Source organism: Halichoerus grypus, chromosome 2 (genome assembly GCF_964656455.1).
Source record: "Halichoerus grypus chromosome 2, mHalGry1.hap1.1, whole genome shotgun sequence".
Lineage (NCBI taxonomy): Eukaryota > Metazoa > Chordata > Mammalia > Carnivora > Phocidae > Halichoerus > Halichoerus grypus.
In genome coordinates, this window is record NC_135713.1 from 124,785,575 (window position 1) to 124,801,329 (window position 15,755).

The window sequence follows — 15,755 nt, forward strand, 5'->3', positions numbered from 1 at the left end:
TCATTGTTTGCATATAACACCCAGTGCTCCATGCAGAACGTGCCCTCTTTAATACCCATCACCAGGCTAACCCATCCTCCCACCCCCCTCCCCTCTAGAACCCTCAGTTTGTTTTTCAGAGTCCATAGTCTCTCATGGTTTGTCTCCCCCTCCGATTCCCCCCCTTCCTTCTTCCCCTCCTGCCATCTTCTTCTTCTTCTTCTTCTTTTTTTTTAACATATAATGTATTATTTGCTTCAGAGGTGCAGATCTATGATTCAACAGTCTTGCACACTTCACAGCACTCACCATAGCACATACCCTCCCCAGTGTCTATCACCCAGCCACCCCATCCCTCCCACCCCCCACCACTCCAGCAACCCTCAGTTTGTTTCCTGAGATTAAGAATTCCTCATATCAGTGGCGTCATATGATACATGTCTTTCTCTGATTGACTTATTTCGCTCAGCATAATACCCTCCAGTTCCATCCACATCGTTGCAAATGGCAAGATCTCATTCTTTTTGATGGCTGCATAATATTCCATTGTATATATATGCCACATCTTTTTTATCCATTCATCTGTTGATGGACATCTTGGCTCTTTCCACAGTTTGGCTATTGTGGACATTGCTGCTATAAACATCGGGGTGCGTGTACCCCTTCGGATCCCTACATTTGTATCTTTGGGGTAAATACCCAGTAGTGCAATTGCTGGATCATAGGGTAGCTCTATTTTCAACTTTTTGAAGAACCTCCATCCTGTTTTCCAGAGTGGCTGCACCAGCTTGCATTCCCACCAACAGTGTAGGATGGTTCCCCTTTCTCCGCAACCCCGCCAACATCTGTCATTTCCTGACTTGTTAATTTTAGCCATTCTGACTGGTGTGAGGTGATATCTCATTGAGGTTTTGATTTGTATTTCCCTGATGCCGAGTGATGTTGAGCACTTTTTCATGTGTCTGTTGGCCATTTGGATGTCTTCTTTGGAAAAATGTCTGTTCATGTCTTCTGCCCATTTCTTGATTGGATCATTTGTTCTTTGGGTGTTGAGTTTAAGAAGTTCTTTATAGATTTTGGATACTAGCCCTTTATCTGATATGTCATTTGCAAATATCTTCTCCCCTTCTGTCGGTTGTCTTTTGGGTTTGGTTGACTGTTTCTTTTGCTGTGCAAAAGCTTTTTATCTTGATGAGGTCCCAATAGTTCATTTTTGCCCTTGCTTCCCTTGCCTTTGGCAATGTTTCTAGGAAGAAGTTGCTGCGGCTGAGGTCGAAGAGGTTGCTGCCTGTGTTCTCCTTTAGGATGTTGATGGACTCCTGTCTCACATTTAGGACTCCCCTGCCAATTTGAGGCTCCCCCCTCCCCCAAGTTGAATACCTGTTCCATGTGGCACCGCGTCCTCATTCCATAGGGACATCCTACAGTAGACACCTGCATGTGGGGCTGAGCAATAGGAGGCTGAGGAGAAAGCCAGGGAGAATCACTGAAGGGGATTTTTGGTTTGTTTGGTGGTTTATGATTTGCTTTGTTTTTAAATTATTTTTTAAAAATTATCATTGTATTTATTATTGACTCAAGTCTTTTTTCATTTTACAATGTTTATTATTATTTGCTTTATTTATTTATTTAGTTGTAGATAGGCAGATGACAGGACCATACCTGTATTTTCCACCCCAAGGGCTGGGGCAGAGGTGAGCTGGAGGGGCTCCCGGGCAGGGGAGCTCCTGAACTCAGGAAGAGGCAGGGCAATGGATTCAAGAGAAGTAGAAATCTTCAAGAGTCCTCACATATTGACTTGAAGGGTTGGGGTGGGGGAGATAGAGTCAAGGAGGACTCCTGTTGTTTTGGGTTTTGTTTTGGCTGCAGCACGTGGGTGGAGAGTGGAGAACCACTGAGTTGGAGCAAGAGTTGAAAGGGACCAGCCCCTGGGAGGACCCAGTCCAGGCCTGGGCCCTTGCAGCTCCCTCCCCTTATTGGTAATCTCTTGCTCTATCTACATGTTTGCTTTATTTATTTATTTATTTTAAAGGTTTTATTTATTTGAGACAGAGAGAGAGAGAGTGAGCACAAGCAGGGGGAGCGGCAGGTAGGTAGAGGGAGAGGGACATGCAGGCTCCCTGCAGGGAGCCTGACACGGGGCTCAATCCCAGGACCCTGGAATTATGCCCTGAGCTGAAGCTACCCAGGCGCCCCTACATGTTTGATTTTGAAGGACATTTTCCCTTCATGCTTTGAAGTCACTTAATTCATTAATTCTTTATCATTTATATCCTATTTCATTATGTTATAATCCTTACAGTTATTAATTTACATTTCATTTCCTGCAATGAGAAAAAAACCCCAAACTTTACCCATGAAAAATGTTATTGTTATAAATATTAATACAAGTCACAAATGATCAACCATCCCAAGCCCATTGCACAGAGCTACAGCTCCCTTCGTCTGAGGCTGGGAAGATTGGGGTAATTACCAAAAGCAAGAGCTCTGCATGCCCTGAGGGCTGAACATGGCAGAACCAGTCACCAGCCCTGAGATAATATTAAAAGAGGGAGAGAAAACAGCACTTAAAGACAGCCAGCCCATACAGGAATTCAGTAAAGTGGCAGGATATAAAATCAATGCACAGAAGTCAGTGGCATTCCTATACACCAACAACAAGTCAGAAGAAAGAGAAATTAAGGAGTCGATCCCATTTACAATTGCACCCAAAACCATAAGATACCTAGGAATAAATCTAACCAAAGAGGCAAAGGATCTGTACTCAGAAAACTATAAAATACTCATGAAAGAAATTGAGGAAGACACAAAGAAATGGAAAAACGTTCCATGCTCATGGATTGGAAGAACAAATATTGTGAAGATGTCAATCCTACCTAGAGCAATCTACACATTCAATGCAATCCCCATCAAAATACCATCCACTTTCTTCAAAGAAATGGAACAAATAATCCTAAAATTTGTATGGAACCAGAAAAGACCCCGCATAGCCAGAGGAATGTTGAAAAAGAAAAGCAGAGCTGGCGGCATCACAATTCCGGACTTCCAGCTCTACTACAAAGCTGTCATCATCAAGACAGTATGGTACTGGCACAAAAACAGACACATAGATCAATGGAACAGAATAGAGAGCCCAGAAATGGACCCTCAACTCTATGGTCAACTAATCTTTGACAAAGCAGGAAAGAATGTCCAATGGAAAAAAGACAGTCTCTTCAACAAATGGTGTTGGGAAAATTGGACAGCCACATGCAGAAGAATGAAACTGGACCATTTCCTTACACCACACACAAAAATAGACTCCAAATGGTTGAAAGACCTCAATGTGAGACAGGAGTCCATCAAAATCCTAAAGGAGAACACAGGCAGCAACCTCTTCGACCTCAGCCGCAGCAACTTCTTCCTAGAAACATCGCCAAAGGCAAGGGAAGCAAGGGCAAAAATGAACTATTGGGACTTCATCAAGATAAAAAGCTTTTGCAAAGCAAAGGAAACAGTCAACAAAACCAAAAGACAACTGACAGAATGGGAGAAGATATTTGCAAATGACATATCAGATAAAGGGCTAGTATCCAAAATCTATAAAGAACTCATCAAACTCAACACCGAAAGAACAAAGAATCCAATCAAGAAATGGGCAGAAGACATGAACAGACATTTTTCCAAAGAAGACATCCAAATGGCCAACAGACACATGGAAAAGTGTTCAATATCGCTCGGCATCAGGGAAATCCAAATCAAAACCTCAATGAGATACCACCTCACACCAGTCAGAATGGCTAAAATTAACAAGTCAGGAAATGACAGATGTTGGCGGGGATGCGGAGAAAGGGGAACCCTCCTACACTGTTGGTGGGAATGCAAGCTGGTGCAGCCACTCTGGAAAACAGTATGGAGGTTCCTCAAAAAGTTGAAAATAGAGCTACCCTATGATCCAGCAATTGCACTACTGGGTATTTACCCCAAAGATACAAAAGTAGGGACCCGAAAGGCTACGTGCACCCCGATGTTTATAGCAGCAATGTCCACAATAGCCAAACTGTGGAAAGAGCCAAGATGTCCATCAACAGATGAATGGATAAAGAAGATGTGGTATATATATACAATGGAATATTATGCAGCCATCAAAAGGAATGAGATCTTGCCATTTGCAACGACGTGGATGGAACTGGAGGGTATTATGCTGAGCGAAATAAGTCAAACAGAGAAAGACATGTATCATATGACCTCACTGATATGAGGAATTCTTTATCTCAGGAAACAAACTGAGGGTTGCTGGAGTGGGGGGTGGGGTGGGAGGGATGGGGTGACTGGGTGATGGACACTGGGGAGGGTATGTGTTCTGGTAAGCGCTGTGAATTGTGCAAGACTGTTGAATCTCAGATCTGGACCTCTGAAACAAATAATGCAATATATGTTAAGAAAGAAAAAAAGAAGAAGAAGAATGTAGCAGGAGGGGAAGAATGAAGGGGGGGGAAATCGGAGGGGGAGAAGAACCATGAGAGACAATGGACTCTGAAAAACAAACTGAGGGTTCTAGAGGGGAGGGGGTTGGGAGGATGGGTTGGCCTGGTGATGGGTATTGAGGAGGGCACGTTCTGCATGGAGCACTGGGTGTTATGCACAAACAATGAATCATGGAACACTATATCTAAAACTAATGATGTAATGTATGGGGATTAACATAACAATAAAAAAATTAAAAAAAAAAAAAAAGACAGCCAGCCCACTCTTCCCCTAGTGTCCCTTCTGGCCGAGACCCCACACTGTCCGCACCTGAGCCTCTCAGAAGCTAGAGAGGGACAGATGGCTGTCTCCACGCCCCGCTGGGGTGGAGGGGAGAGCCTGTGCCCAAGAGGACAGAGGAGGGGAAAAGCCGAGATGAGGTGAGGTGGCCCCAGGAGGAAAGGATGGGGGGCGGGGAGCTCCTCCATGGGCTCCAGCCCGGAAGCTCCTCAGTCCCTTCTTTCCTGGCCCAGAACGGGACTTGTGCTTTCTGCCCTTTTAAGGAAAACCATGCTGCAAAGAGTAATTTCTCTGCCTCAGAGACCAGAGATAACCAATACTTCTCACTCCCCAAGGAGATGCCTGAACATGTAGGTCTGGTAGGGAACACCCGTCACTCCTGGAGGAGTTTTGTGGCCCTGTAAGAAGGGCTGGAGCGAGGGGCGCCTGGGTGGCTCAGTCGGTTAAGCATCTGCCTTTGGCTCAGGTCATGATCTCAGGGTCCTGGGATCAAGTCTCACATCAGGCTCCTTGCTCAGCGGGGAGCCTGCTTCTCCCTCTCCTTCTGCCACTCCCCCTGCTTGTGTGCTCTCTCCTGCTGTCTCTCTCTCTGACAAATACATAAATAAAATCTTAAAGAAAAAAAAAACAACCAACTTTAAAAAGAAGGGCTGGAGCGAGCCAGGGGCGGTTGAGTCAAAGCTCTGCTCGCTGCGGCCCAGTGCTGTGCAGGGAGGTGAAGACTGTGAGTGCATGCCTGCTGTAAGCCCGTGACCCTGGCTCTGCTCCAGAATGTATCTGGGTCCCAGCTCTAACCACTGACTGGCCCCTGCCTGCACCCGACCCCAGGATGTGCCCCAACTCTGGCTACAGACCTATCTGGACCCTACCTCTGATGAAGCCCATACCCTGGCTCCTTCCTCCTGCTTCAGTTACTGGTTCCAGACAGAGTCCCCAGTTCCACTCACTTTTCCCCAGCATAGCCTCAGCCTTGGTGGTGCACATGGATCTCCTCTGCCACACACAACAAGCTCACAGGCTGATCAGACAGGGGCAGTGGCTGTTGGAAATCCCTCCCGGGACCCCTCTCCCCAGTGCTGGTAGCACCAACCCCTCTTCCTCCACAAAGCCTTCTCCAGTCAGTCCCGCCCTCATGGACTTGTCCCGCCATGGGCAACCTGAGGGCTGGTCCCCCCGGACTTTCCGATTCTGTGTGGTTGTCTTGCTAATATTAACAGCATGAGCCATTGCCAATTAGGACCCAATAGGCACCCAGCCACTGTGCTGAATTCTTCACAGGCCTTAGCCTCTCATGTGCAAGAGCTCAGGAGATTGAGACTACGTCATGCCCATTGCACAGAGGGGAAGACAGGCTCAGGGATGCAAAGGAAGTTGACAAAAATACGCAACAAGTAAACCACAAATGTAGGGTTTGAACCAGGTGCTCTAGTCCTTTCTTTTCTTTTAAGCACCCCCCCCCAGCTTTTTGGGGGAAGGTGTTAACCCCACAGAAAAGTTGGAAGAACTGTGCACTCCTTTAATAGCTTGCCGTACCCACTCCATTTCACTCCCTTTATATAGATATACCATTTGCCTTTGCCAAATCATCCAGAAAAGGGCTGGGACATTCATGACACTTGACTCCTGGATGCACGTGTCTCTCAAGAACATGGATTTAATTCAGAGTCTCACTGTGCATTTAGCTGCGAGATTCTGCAGTCAGAAAGTTGGCTCTCTGCAGAGTCTAGACGGTGTGTCTGCATTAGGTCTCAGAGTCTGAATTTGTCCCACCACTTCCTTCGGGCTAGATCCAAGTCGATGTGTCAGGAACAGTAACCGCGAACGTACCTTCCACCACCCACAGGCAGGGCGCGCGCGCGAGGGGCCGAACCGCCGTGGGGAGGTGCAGCCTCCCGGTAGGGTGAGCTCGCTGTTCTCTCCCTCGGTGAAGGGCTCTGGAGTGCCCGCTGAGGTTGCGTGACCTCCCTGCTCCCCGCCATAGCCTTATTCCCACTAGTTTTAGCTTCTTTTCCTGATTCTTAACTGACCCACATTTCTAGTTCTGTCGTCTCTTCTACATTTATTGGTTGGCATTCTCTGATGAGAGATTTTTCTTGTTTTCTTGTCTTTCTTCTTTCCCTGGCCCTCTTTTTGGGAGTATCATTGTGGACTCATGGATTTTTTTTCTCTGTTAAATGTGCTAGAATCTCCACAATTATCATTCTTCTTCTTTTCTTTTCTTTCTTTCTTCTTCTTCTTCTTCTTTTTTTTAGTAATCTCTCTGCCCAACATGGGGCTCAAACACCTGACCTTGAGATCAAGAGTTGCATGTTCTACCGACTGAGCCAGTCAGGTATCCCATTGTTACTCTTTTTGATGCTAAATTTGTCCCAAATCTGTCCAGTGGGATCCTCTTTAGATAGGTTTTTGTGTCTTTGAAACATGACCCCATTAAGTCTTTGATCAGTCCCTTGCTTTCTGGTCCAAGACCTTCCAGATTCGCTTTGTACTTTCTCTGCTCTAGAACTAGAATCAGCTGTTTTTCCAAGAAGTCCTAGTTTTTTCCCCTTTGGTCTCCTCACAGGCTGGACATAGAGAATATACCTATTTCTTGTAGGATGGGCCTCTCAGAGAGATCTGTAATGTAGTAGTCACTATTTGAAGGTGGTATCTCTGGTGATGGTGGTTGTGCCAAATGGAGGTGACCTTTGGGCAGTAACAAATCACCAACCAGAATGCTCAGCATGGGCTCAGGTCCCCACAAAGCCAAGGTACTGAGTGGGCTGAGCAGTGCCCCCCAGAAGGTATGTCCATATTCATATTCTCGAACCTGTGAATGTGACCTTATTTGGAAAACAGGATCTTTGCAGATGGAATTAAGGATCTTATGAGGAGAGCATCTGGACAACCCTGGTCCTAAATCCAATGGCAACTGCCCTTATCAGAGGGAAGAAAGGTGCAGACATAGAGGAGAGGGCCTTGTGAGGAGGGAGCCAGAGATTAGTGTCTGCAGCTGCAAGACACAGGAGCTGGAAGGGACAAGGAGTTCTCTCCTAGAGCCTTCCGAGGGAGCCTGGCCCTGTCAACACCTTGATTTTGGACTTCTGGACTCCAGGACTGTGAGAGAACAAACTTCTGTTGTTTTAAGCCATCCAGTTTGTAGTGCTTTGGGGAGGCAGAACCAAGAAAGTCACCTAAGCACCAAGAAAAAAATTTGCTCATAAAAGCATCTAAGTAGTCAACATGGAGGAAATCAAAATGGTGTTTGACTGCCTTACACTTCCAGTATAGTATTGTTTTTAATCTGAAATCACTGCTTGGATCCTCTAAGGTCTTTTTTCTTTTTTTTTTTTTTAAGATTTTATTTATTTGACAGAGAGAGACACAGTGGGAGAGGGAACACCAGCAGGAGGAGTGGGAGAGAGAGAAGTAGGCTCTCTGCCGAGCAGGGAGCCCGATGCGGGGCTCAATCCCAGGGCCCTGAGATCATGACCTGAGCCGAAGGCAGACGCTTAACAACTAAGCCACCCCGGCACCCCTCCTCTGAGGTCTTGACCCAGTTCTGACCCCCTTGTTCCTGGCCCCTGGTGTGGTGGCCGTGGCTCTGGTATTTGCTAGAGTCTGCAGAATGGCTGACACAGCACCCTCCCCAGATGGAGGGGTCACCCGCTCTGAGCCCTGTGCCCAGGCATCTGAGGGGTCGCCTCCATCAGGGGGCTGCCGCCCTAGCGTGACAGCCGTCCCCAGGGCACAAGGGCCCCTGGTGACTGATTGCACCCCCCATTCCCTGGTCTGTGCACATAAGGCCACGTAACTGGAGAGGCAACACAGAAGGATGAGGGTCTGGGGGACAGAACTAAGGTCAGTGTGCTGATCTGGAGCCGTTGGGAGCAGCCCCCACAGCACAGGCTTGGGGTCCAAACTGCAAAGCTCAGTGGGGGCCGGTGGGTGGGAAGGCGTCTGGCGGAAAGCTGGTGTGGCGGGACACGTGGGTCAGAGCCCCTGATCTGGTGAGGGGTCTCCTGGAGGGTGTGGCACCAGGCCCTAAAGGGTCGAGAAGGTAGGCTTGTGGCCAGCCTACCCTGATGACCATTTGGTCTGACTCAGGGGATGATGGATCCTGTGAGCACAGTGTTTCTCTCAGAAGAGCCAAAGCTGATCTCAGGTCGAGTTGTGTGTGACCTCAGGCTTTGCTGAGTGTTTTTGTCCCCTGAATGATTTGGGGCTTTTGAGTAGGTGGATCTTCAAAGCTGAACCAGGCCAGGGCACCGATGTGGGGCCTCGGGGTCTGGGCCGTGGGTGTGAGTGGACTCCAGAGGAGAGTTTCCTGCAGAAGCCTCCCATCCCCCATCCCTGGGGCACGCAGAACCTCGGCCTTTAGACTAGAGGAGGGAAGGGGGGAAAGGACCTTGGGCCCAAGCCCAGCCCTCCTGGTCTGAAAGAGTGACACTGCTCGGACCCGCCTGATCTCCACTAACGGCCAAAGAGAACCATAAATTCCGATTAGGGAAAGATGTTGGTTGGCAATGATATACAAAAAAGTTTGTGATTAGTGAACTGTAAAAGCTGACATGACATGCTCGTAATTGGGATGTATTTACTGCGCGAAAAATGCCACGCTGCCATTGGGACAAAGTGACTTTGAGGCAACTTTCTAAAGGTGGCTGACACAACTTCCCTCTTTTGCTTACCAAACAGCAGTGACCGTTATTGATGGTGCTTTTCAAACAGCAGCTACAGAGAGAGAGGGGCTGTGATTTCTTGTCAGAACTGCTTTATGGTGTCGTATTTTCTGGGTGTTTAAGAAGCCCTGTTCATTTGTGGCATTATCCCAGGTGATTTATGGACCCTCAAAAAGCTTACTTCATTTCGATGTTTTAGACATTTCGCTTTTTTACAACAAACCTTCTTCCAATATAATCAATGGAGGTTTCTCCATCTGGCCTGGGAGGGGAGTGCCGTGTGGGTTTATAGCAAAATCAATACGAGGATAAATGGACAGCAAAGGAAGTCCACTGTCAGGGTAGAAAGAGGCTTGTAAGTCTCTGGCCCAGAGCAGAGCCATCGGCAGGGGCTGATCCGGAGGATGGCCCTGCTGAATGTGGTGGAGAGGTGTTCTCCTCACTGACTGGCCCTGATAAGTTGGGGACAACAGCCAAGCAGTGGGGAGAGGGCTCAGCCACACTTTAATTAAGTAAGTTTGTTTATAAGCAGCCCCTCTGCAAGTCTCATTAATGTTGGATGCTGTTTGAATCTGTGTTTTCTAATTAAAGTAAAAAATGATTCCCAAACATATCATTGTTCGAATGTTTGCTTTCTAGGGGATGAGAAAGCAGAGGAGCAGCTCACAGCTGGGTCTGATGTCTCCTGAAGGAGCCCTCACAGCCGCAGGGGCCCTTGGAGGAGATCCAGCCATGCTTGCTCATCCTCACCCCCCCCTCCCCCCCGCCACCAAGTCAATGCCAGGGAAGTCCCTGTATTTTCTCTGGAGACCTGGAGGGGTACCACCACATCAGGCCACTGCTTCTGGGGGCGGGAGACATAGAGGTGGAGTAATGTATGGGGCACCCGGATGGGACCACTGTGAGGTATATGAGGTCATTTAAGACAAATAAGAGTTTGCTTTTATTGGAGAAGGAAAACTTACAGGCCTCTTGAGCCCCCTTGGAGGAACACAGTAAATATTGAATTAATGAGCAAACAAAAGATGTTCAGGCTGGAAATAAAATCCAGTTCCAGGCAGAATGGACACACATGTAGGGGATACCTCTCCCCCTTGGGCAGCCTCATGGTGCAGACAGTCGCTCACTGTCCCACCGGCTTGTCTTACGTTCATCCACTCATGCATTCACTCACTGAGCACCTGGGATGGGGCAGGGCTTACCCAGAGCCCCACGGACACAGTGGTGCCTAGGACAGGTAGGCTCTTGCTCTCATGGAGCTCACGGTCTCAGGCATGAGTAGATTCTGAAGAAGCGAGTACAGAAACAAACATGTAACTACCAACATGAAGCATCGTGAAGAGCCCAGTTAGCTCCCCAGTCCCCTCAAGCATTCCCACCACCCTCTGGCAAGAGAGACCAGTCCTATTCTTAGTGCTTGATGGATTTGGTTCTGGCTCCTGGCAGGCTATGCTTTCTCTGAGCCTTGCTCATTTCCCTCAGCCTTTTGCTTATGAGGGAGAACGGTGCCCTTGCCAGAGCAGGTTGCAGAAATCACCATGGTGTGTTTATTTATTATTTAAACTTTATATTATAAAAAAAATATATATACAGAAAAGTAGAGGGAATAGTGTAGTATATAGTATATATTATATTTATAGTATAATGTATATTATAGCAGTATAACAGACACGCTTATGCCTACCACCTATCTTTAACTACTGTTTACATTACGACATATTTACATCTTCTCTTTCTTGTATCTGAAGTATTTAAAAATAAGTTACAGACACCATTACATTTCACCCATAACCATTTTAGTATGCACCTCCAAAAAATAGGGTAATACTCATCCATAATCATAATGCCATTGTATCAGTCAGGGTTCTCTAGAGAAACAGAACCAACAGGATGTATGTAGATACATAGAATGAGACTGATTGTAAGGAGTTGGCTCATGCAGTTACGGAGATTGAGAATCCCACGATTTGCAGCTGGCAAATGCAGGAGAGCTGATGGTATAGTTCCAGTCTGAAAGCCAGCAGGTTCAAGACTGAGGAGGAACCAGTATTTCCATCCAGTGTTTTCAATCAGGCAGGAAGCAGGAGGGTCAGTCCTTTCAGTGTATCCCGTCCTTCAACTGATCAGACACGGCCCACTCCAATGTGGGAGAGGGCGATGTGCTTTACTCTATTCAAATGTTAATCTCACCCCAGAAACCGTCACAGACACAGAATAATATTTGAGCAAATGTCTGGGCACCCCGTGGCCCAGTGAAGTTGACATATAAAATTAACCATCACAGCCATTATTGTGCCTCACAGAGTCCCCTGCTCTCATACCCTGTCTATATTCAGATTTCCCCAAACATCCTTCAGACGAGTGTCCAACCAAAGGCCAAGCATTGAATTGGGTTGTTGCCCATGACCTTTTGAAAAGCCCAGCAGCCAGGGTCAATGACTCCTCCAGGCTTGTGGGGGAAGACGTGTGGGTGTGGAATTTGGCTGTGGGTCTGAGAAGATAATTGTTTATTACCAAGCACAAGCACAAGTGAAGCATCATAACACTCAGGGCTGTATCCCCGGCAATTTATGGGCCTCAGTCATGGAGCACTTATGTCTCTAAGTGCTTTACATCGTTAATTAGACACACCTGGGAACCCCAGCAATGGCGAGTCAGCACGACCGGGGTTACCTCCAGCAAAGCAGGAGAAGCGGAGCTGTCCAGTGAAGGTCACCAAGCAGGTCTGGGCCTGAGTGTGGAGCAGAAGTCCCAAGAAAAGAGCGTGGGACTCCTCTCTGAGGATTGAAGCCAAAGCCCAGCAGCCAGCCTTGGTCCAGCATTCCCAGACCCAGGATGGATTTGGCCTCCTTCCCTGGAGGGAAGGTTGACAGGCCAGCAGCTGCTGGTCCTATGCACCCAGGGGCACACACTGGTTCCCACTGCAGGTCAGGAGTGGAGACTCTGTCTCGGAGCATGCTCCGGCTGGGGCCAGTGGCACTCTGGCTCTAGAAGGCCCTCAGGCCCATCTCTGAAGAGCACTTCTGAGTGCTCCTGCTTGGGATTCACAGCCAGCTAGCTGCCTTGGCTCCCCCTGCCACATTAGTTTTCAAAGCGATGACCCAATGAAGCAATTACTATTCCACTCGGGATGAAGATCTCCGCAGCCTGCAGCCAAGCATTGCCTCTGAAGCATCTGTTACTCTCCTTTCTCAAGACCTTCTCCATCTTCATGGCTACTCAGGTCTCCAAAGGCTCCAACAGCAAGACCGAGGCCCCCTCTGCGTGGACACTTCCTAAGGAAGGGATTTCACATTATCCAAGAGATTTTGTGAAGGAGCATTCGGCTCCACCCAAGCTGTTTGCATTCTGGGTGCTTTTCTCCCCTTGGAGAACAAACTCAATTACAATTTACATTTTATTTAGAGACACATTACGACTACAGTTTAGAAAGTTTAATTGTGGAAGAGCGGTTCCACGACGCCTGGCCAGGCCTCGTTTGTCTCTGAAATGACTGCTTGCTCCATCATACCTTCCAGCACAAACAGTTCTGGAGCAGAAGGAAATCGGGTGGAGGAGCCCGCACGGTGCTTCTGCAGGCTGAAGGGGCGCGGACCATCCTGGGTGGTGGAGTGCAGTCCTAGCCTGGAACTTCGGAGGCTGGGGATGTCAGGCTTCTTAGCTGCAGGAAGAAGATGGGACCTTGCACTTGGAAACTAGCGAGGGGCCAGGGACACGGACTTTCTCACGAGGCTTTCCGCTCCTTCCCCCACCTTTCCCCTGAAGCGGCCCTTCGAGGGCCTCAGCTGGTTCTGGCTCAAACAGTCCCTCCTGGGTGCTCCACATCCGGCTGGAGGACCTGGGAACAGTGGTGCCGGCTGCACCGTTCTGTATCCCGATAGTCACAGGAAGGGCTGCTTCCAGAATGCTGTATGCTCTGTGACTCCGTGGCCTCAGCCGGATCTGGATGAATACAGACCAGCCAGGACACGGGGCGACAGAGTCCTCGCTCCCCCTTGGCTGGGGTGTACGTGCAGATATTCTTATAAAATTATAAATCCTTGTGTCTCCAGGTTGCTTTGCTGGGGAAGGGGGTCCGTGAAGGACTTTTCTCTGGCTCCCAGCTGCCCCGCCCCAGCCTCCCCCCCACCCAGTGCCTGCCAAGTGGGATGCAGTGGGCCCCAAGCTTACAGGCAAATCCTAAGCCCTGCACTTAGGATACTACCTAACATCCCCCCCCCCCCACCCCGCCCCGAGGGCCCAGCTTCAGAGCTGTCAAGACAATGAAGTGTTTTTGAGTACCCGTGCTCAGTGTCCCTGCAGGAGGACTCGGAGCTGCGCTCTCCCAAATCAGAAGCAGGAGCCAGGAGCCACGAGCTGCGAGACTGTCATCACATTTTGTTATTCTCTGCTGCATTTACATAACATTCCTGCAAAGTGCTTTATAATCATTTCATTAGTCATTCATTTGCTTAATTGCATAGCCTTCAATTCAGTTAGAAAATCTGCTTTCAAATTCAAGTTTCCACGACCACAAGTTTTAATTCAGAAAAACTTTTTTTTTTTTTTTTTTTAAGAAGGTGGAAACATTTCCAAATTTTGAGCCCCATCCCACCCGCAGTGACTGGTTCTGGAGTACAGAGTGAGACATTTAAAAGTGGTGGCCATGGTGGCCTGCTTCTAAGATTTAATTTAGAATGGCCAAGGGGCGCCTGCTCAGGTCATGATCTCAAGGTCCTGGGATCGAGTCCCGCCTCGGGCTCCTTGATCAGCGGGAGCCTGCTTTTCCCTGTCCGTCTGCCTGCCGTACTCCCCCTGCTTGTGCTCTTACTCTCTGTCAAGTAACTAAATAAAATCTTAAACAACAACAACAACAACAACAAACAATGGCCGAGAAACCCTGCCCACCACCTGGAAATTGCAGGAGCACCAGCTTGGTGCGAATGCAGCAGTCAGAAAGAGTTCCACTGCTAAAGAAGGCTCACAGGACCCACAAGAATCTAGCTCACTGCAGGGCCTGGATACAACACAGCAATAGCATTAGAAAAAGGAGATGTATCACCGCTGGAGGCTGCTTCGCGGCGACAGGCACCATCGTCTGGAGAGTCCAGGCCTCCACTCGTGCTGTTTGTGAGAGGCCATTCTGGGTACACTTTATCTCTTGGACCAGGAATCTTCAGCATGTGCACAGAACACTTCAGAACTGGGAGGTCCGAAGAGAAGCCTTGGTCAGGGCTTCTTAACCCCTGCTGGTCACGTAGGCATTTTTCCTGCTGTGGTACTGGCCTCATGGTGGAGACTTTGGGGGGGGGGGGCTCGTCGAGACCAGGTGCAAATCATCAATCCTGGTGTTATCAATAAATGATGCTGTCAAGCAGGTACAGAGTGCCCTGAAACTCATCTGACCCATGGTTGCAAGGCAACGCTATTAATCAGCGAGTTTTCTGTGCTGATTGCGGGGTCAGCACCACGTAGGTATATTTCTTATTTCAGGAACGTAGCCCAGGCCAATTCTAGGCTTGTTGGGAGCAAGCCTGTCAGCAGCTCAGGGAGCATGGGTGACCAACCGTGGAGAGGGTGTAGGACTGATTTACCTTGCTGGTGTGAGCCTGACCGTGGCCCCAGGCTGCAGCCTCTCTCCCCTCCCATCCAGTCTCCATTTGCCACGAAAACCCCACTTTGAGCATGCAAATTTGCTCATGTCCCTACTCGGTTGCCACCCTTTCAGCGAGCCCTTCTGTGCATGCCCTATATTAAATTCCACCCCTCCCACACGCTCCCTATTCCATTTCCCTGCTTTATGTCTTTTCTTTTATGTGTAACAAACATATCTTGCTTTTTGTCGTCCATCCCACTAGAGTGTAGGTGCCACGAAGCAGGGGCTTTATCTGTGTGATCTCTGTGTCCCTGTGCTTAAGTGAGCGAGTGCCTGGCATGCGCAGAGCGAATGTCTCTGCTTGCTGCCTGAAACCGATCTTCGTGCCCATGGTTTTCAGAACCCTAGCCTGGGCCCTCTCAAGCTGGGCCCAAACCGCCTTTTTGGTCTTTTTTCCCATTGCTTTCTCCATCCCACCCAACACGTACTTGCCATTTGCCAACTGCTTCCTGGTCCTTTTACACCCTTCCACCCCTCACCTCACACATGCTGTTCCCCTGCCTGGAATTCCCTCCCCTTGCCCCCTTCCCTGTCACCTCCGGCACCTACTGCCCCAACCCCACTCCCCCAGCTCCTATCCATCCTTCAAGGCCCAGTTGGAATGTCACTTCCTCCCAAATGCCACCCCACCCTGCTTCCCCAGGGCGTGCCCACAGTCAGAGCCCTCTGTGCTTGCCCTGCAGCCCAGCCCTTCTGTCTGTGACCACTTGCCTAGTGGACTGTGAGGCGTCGAG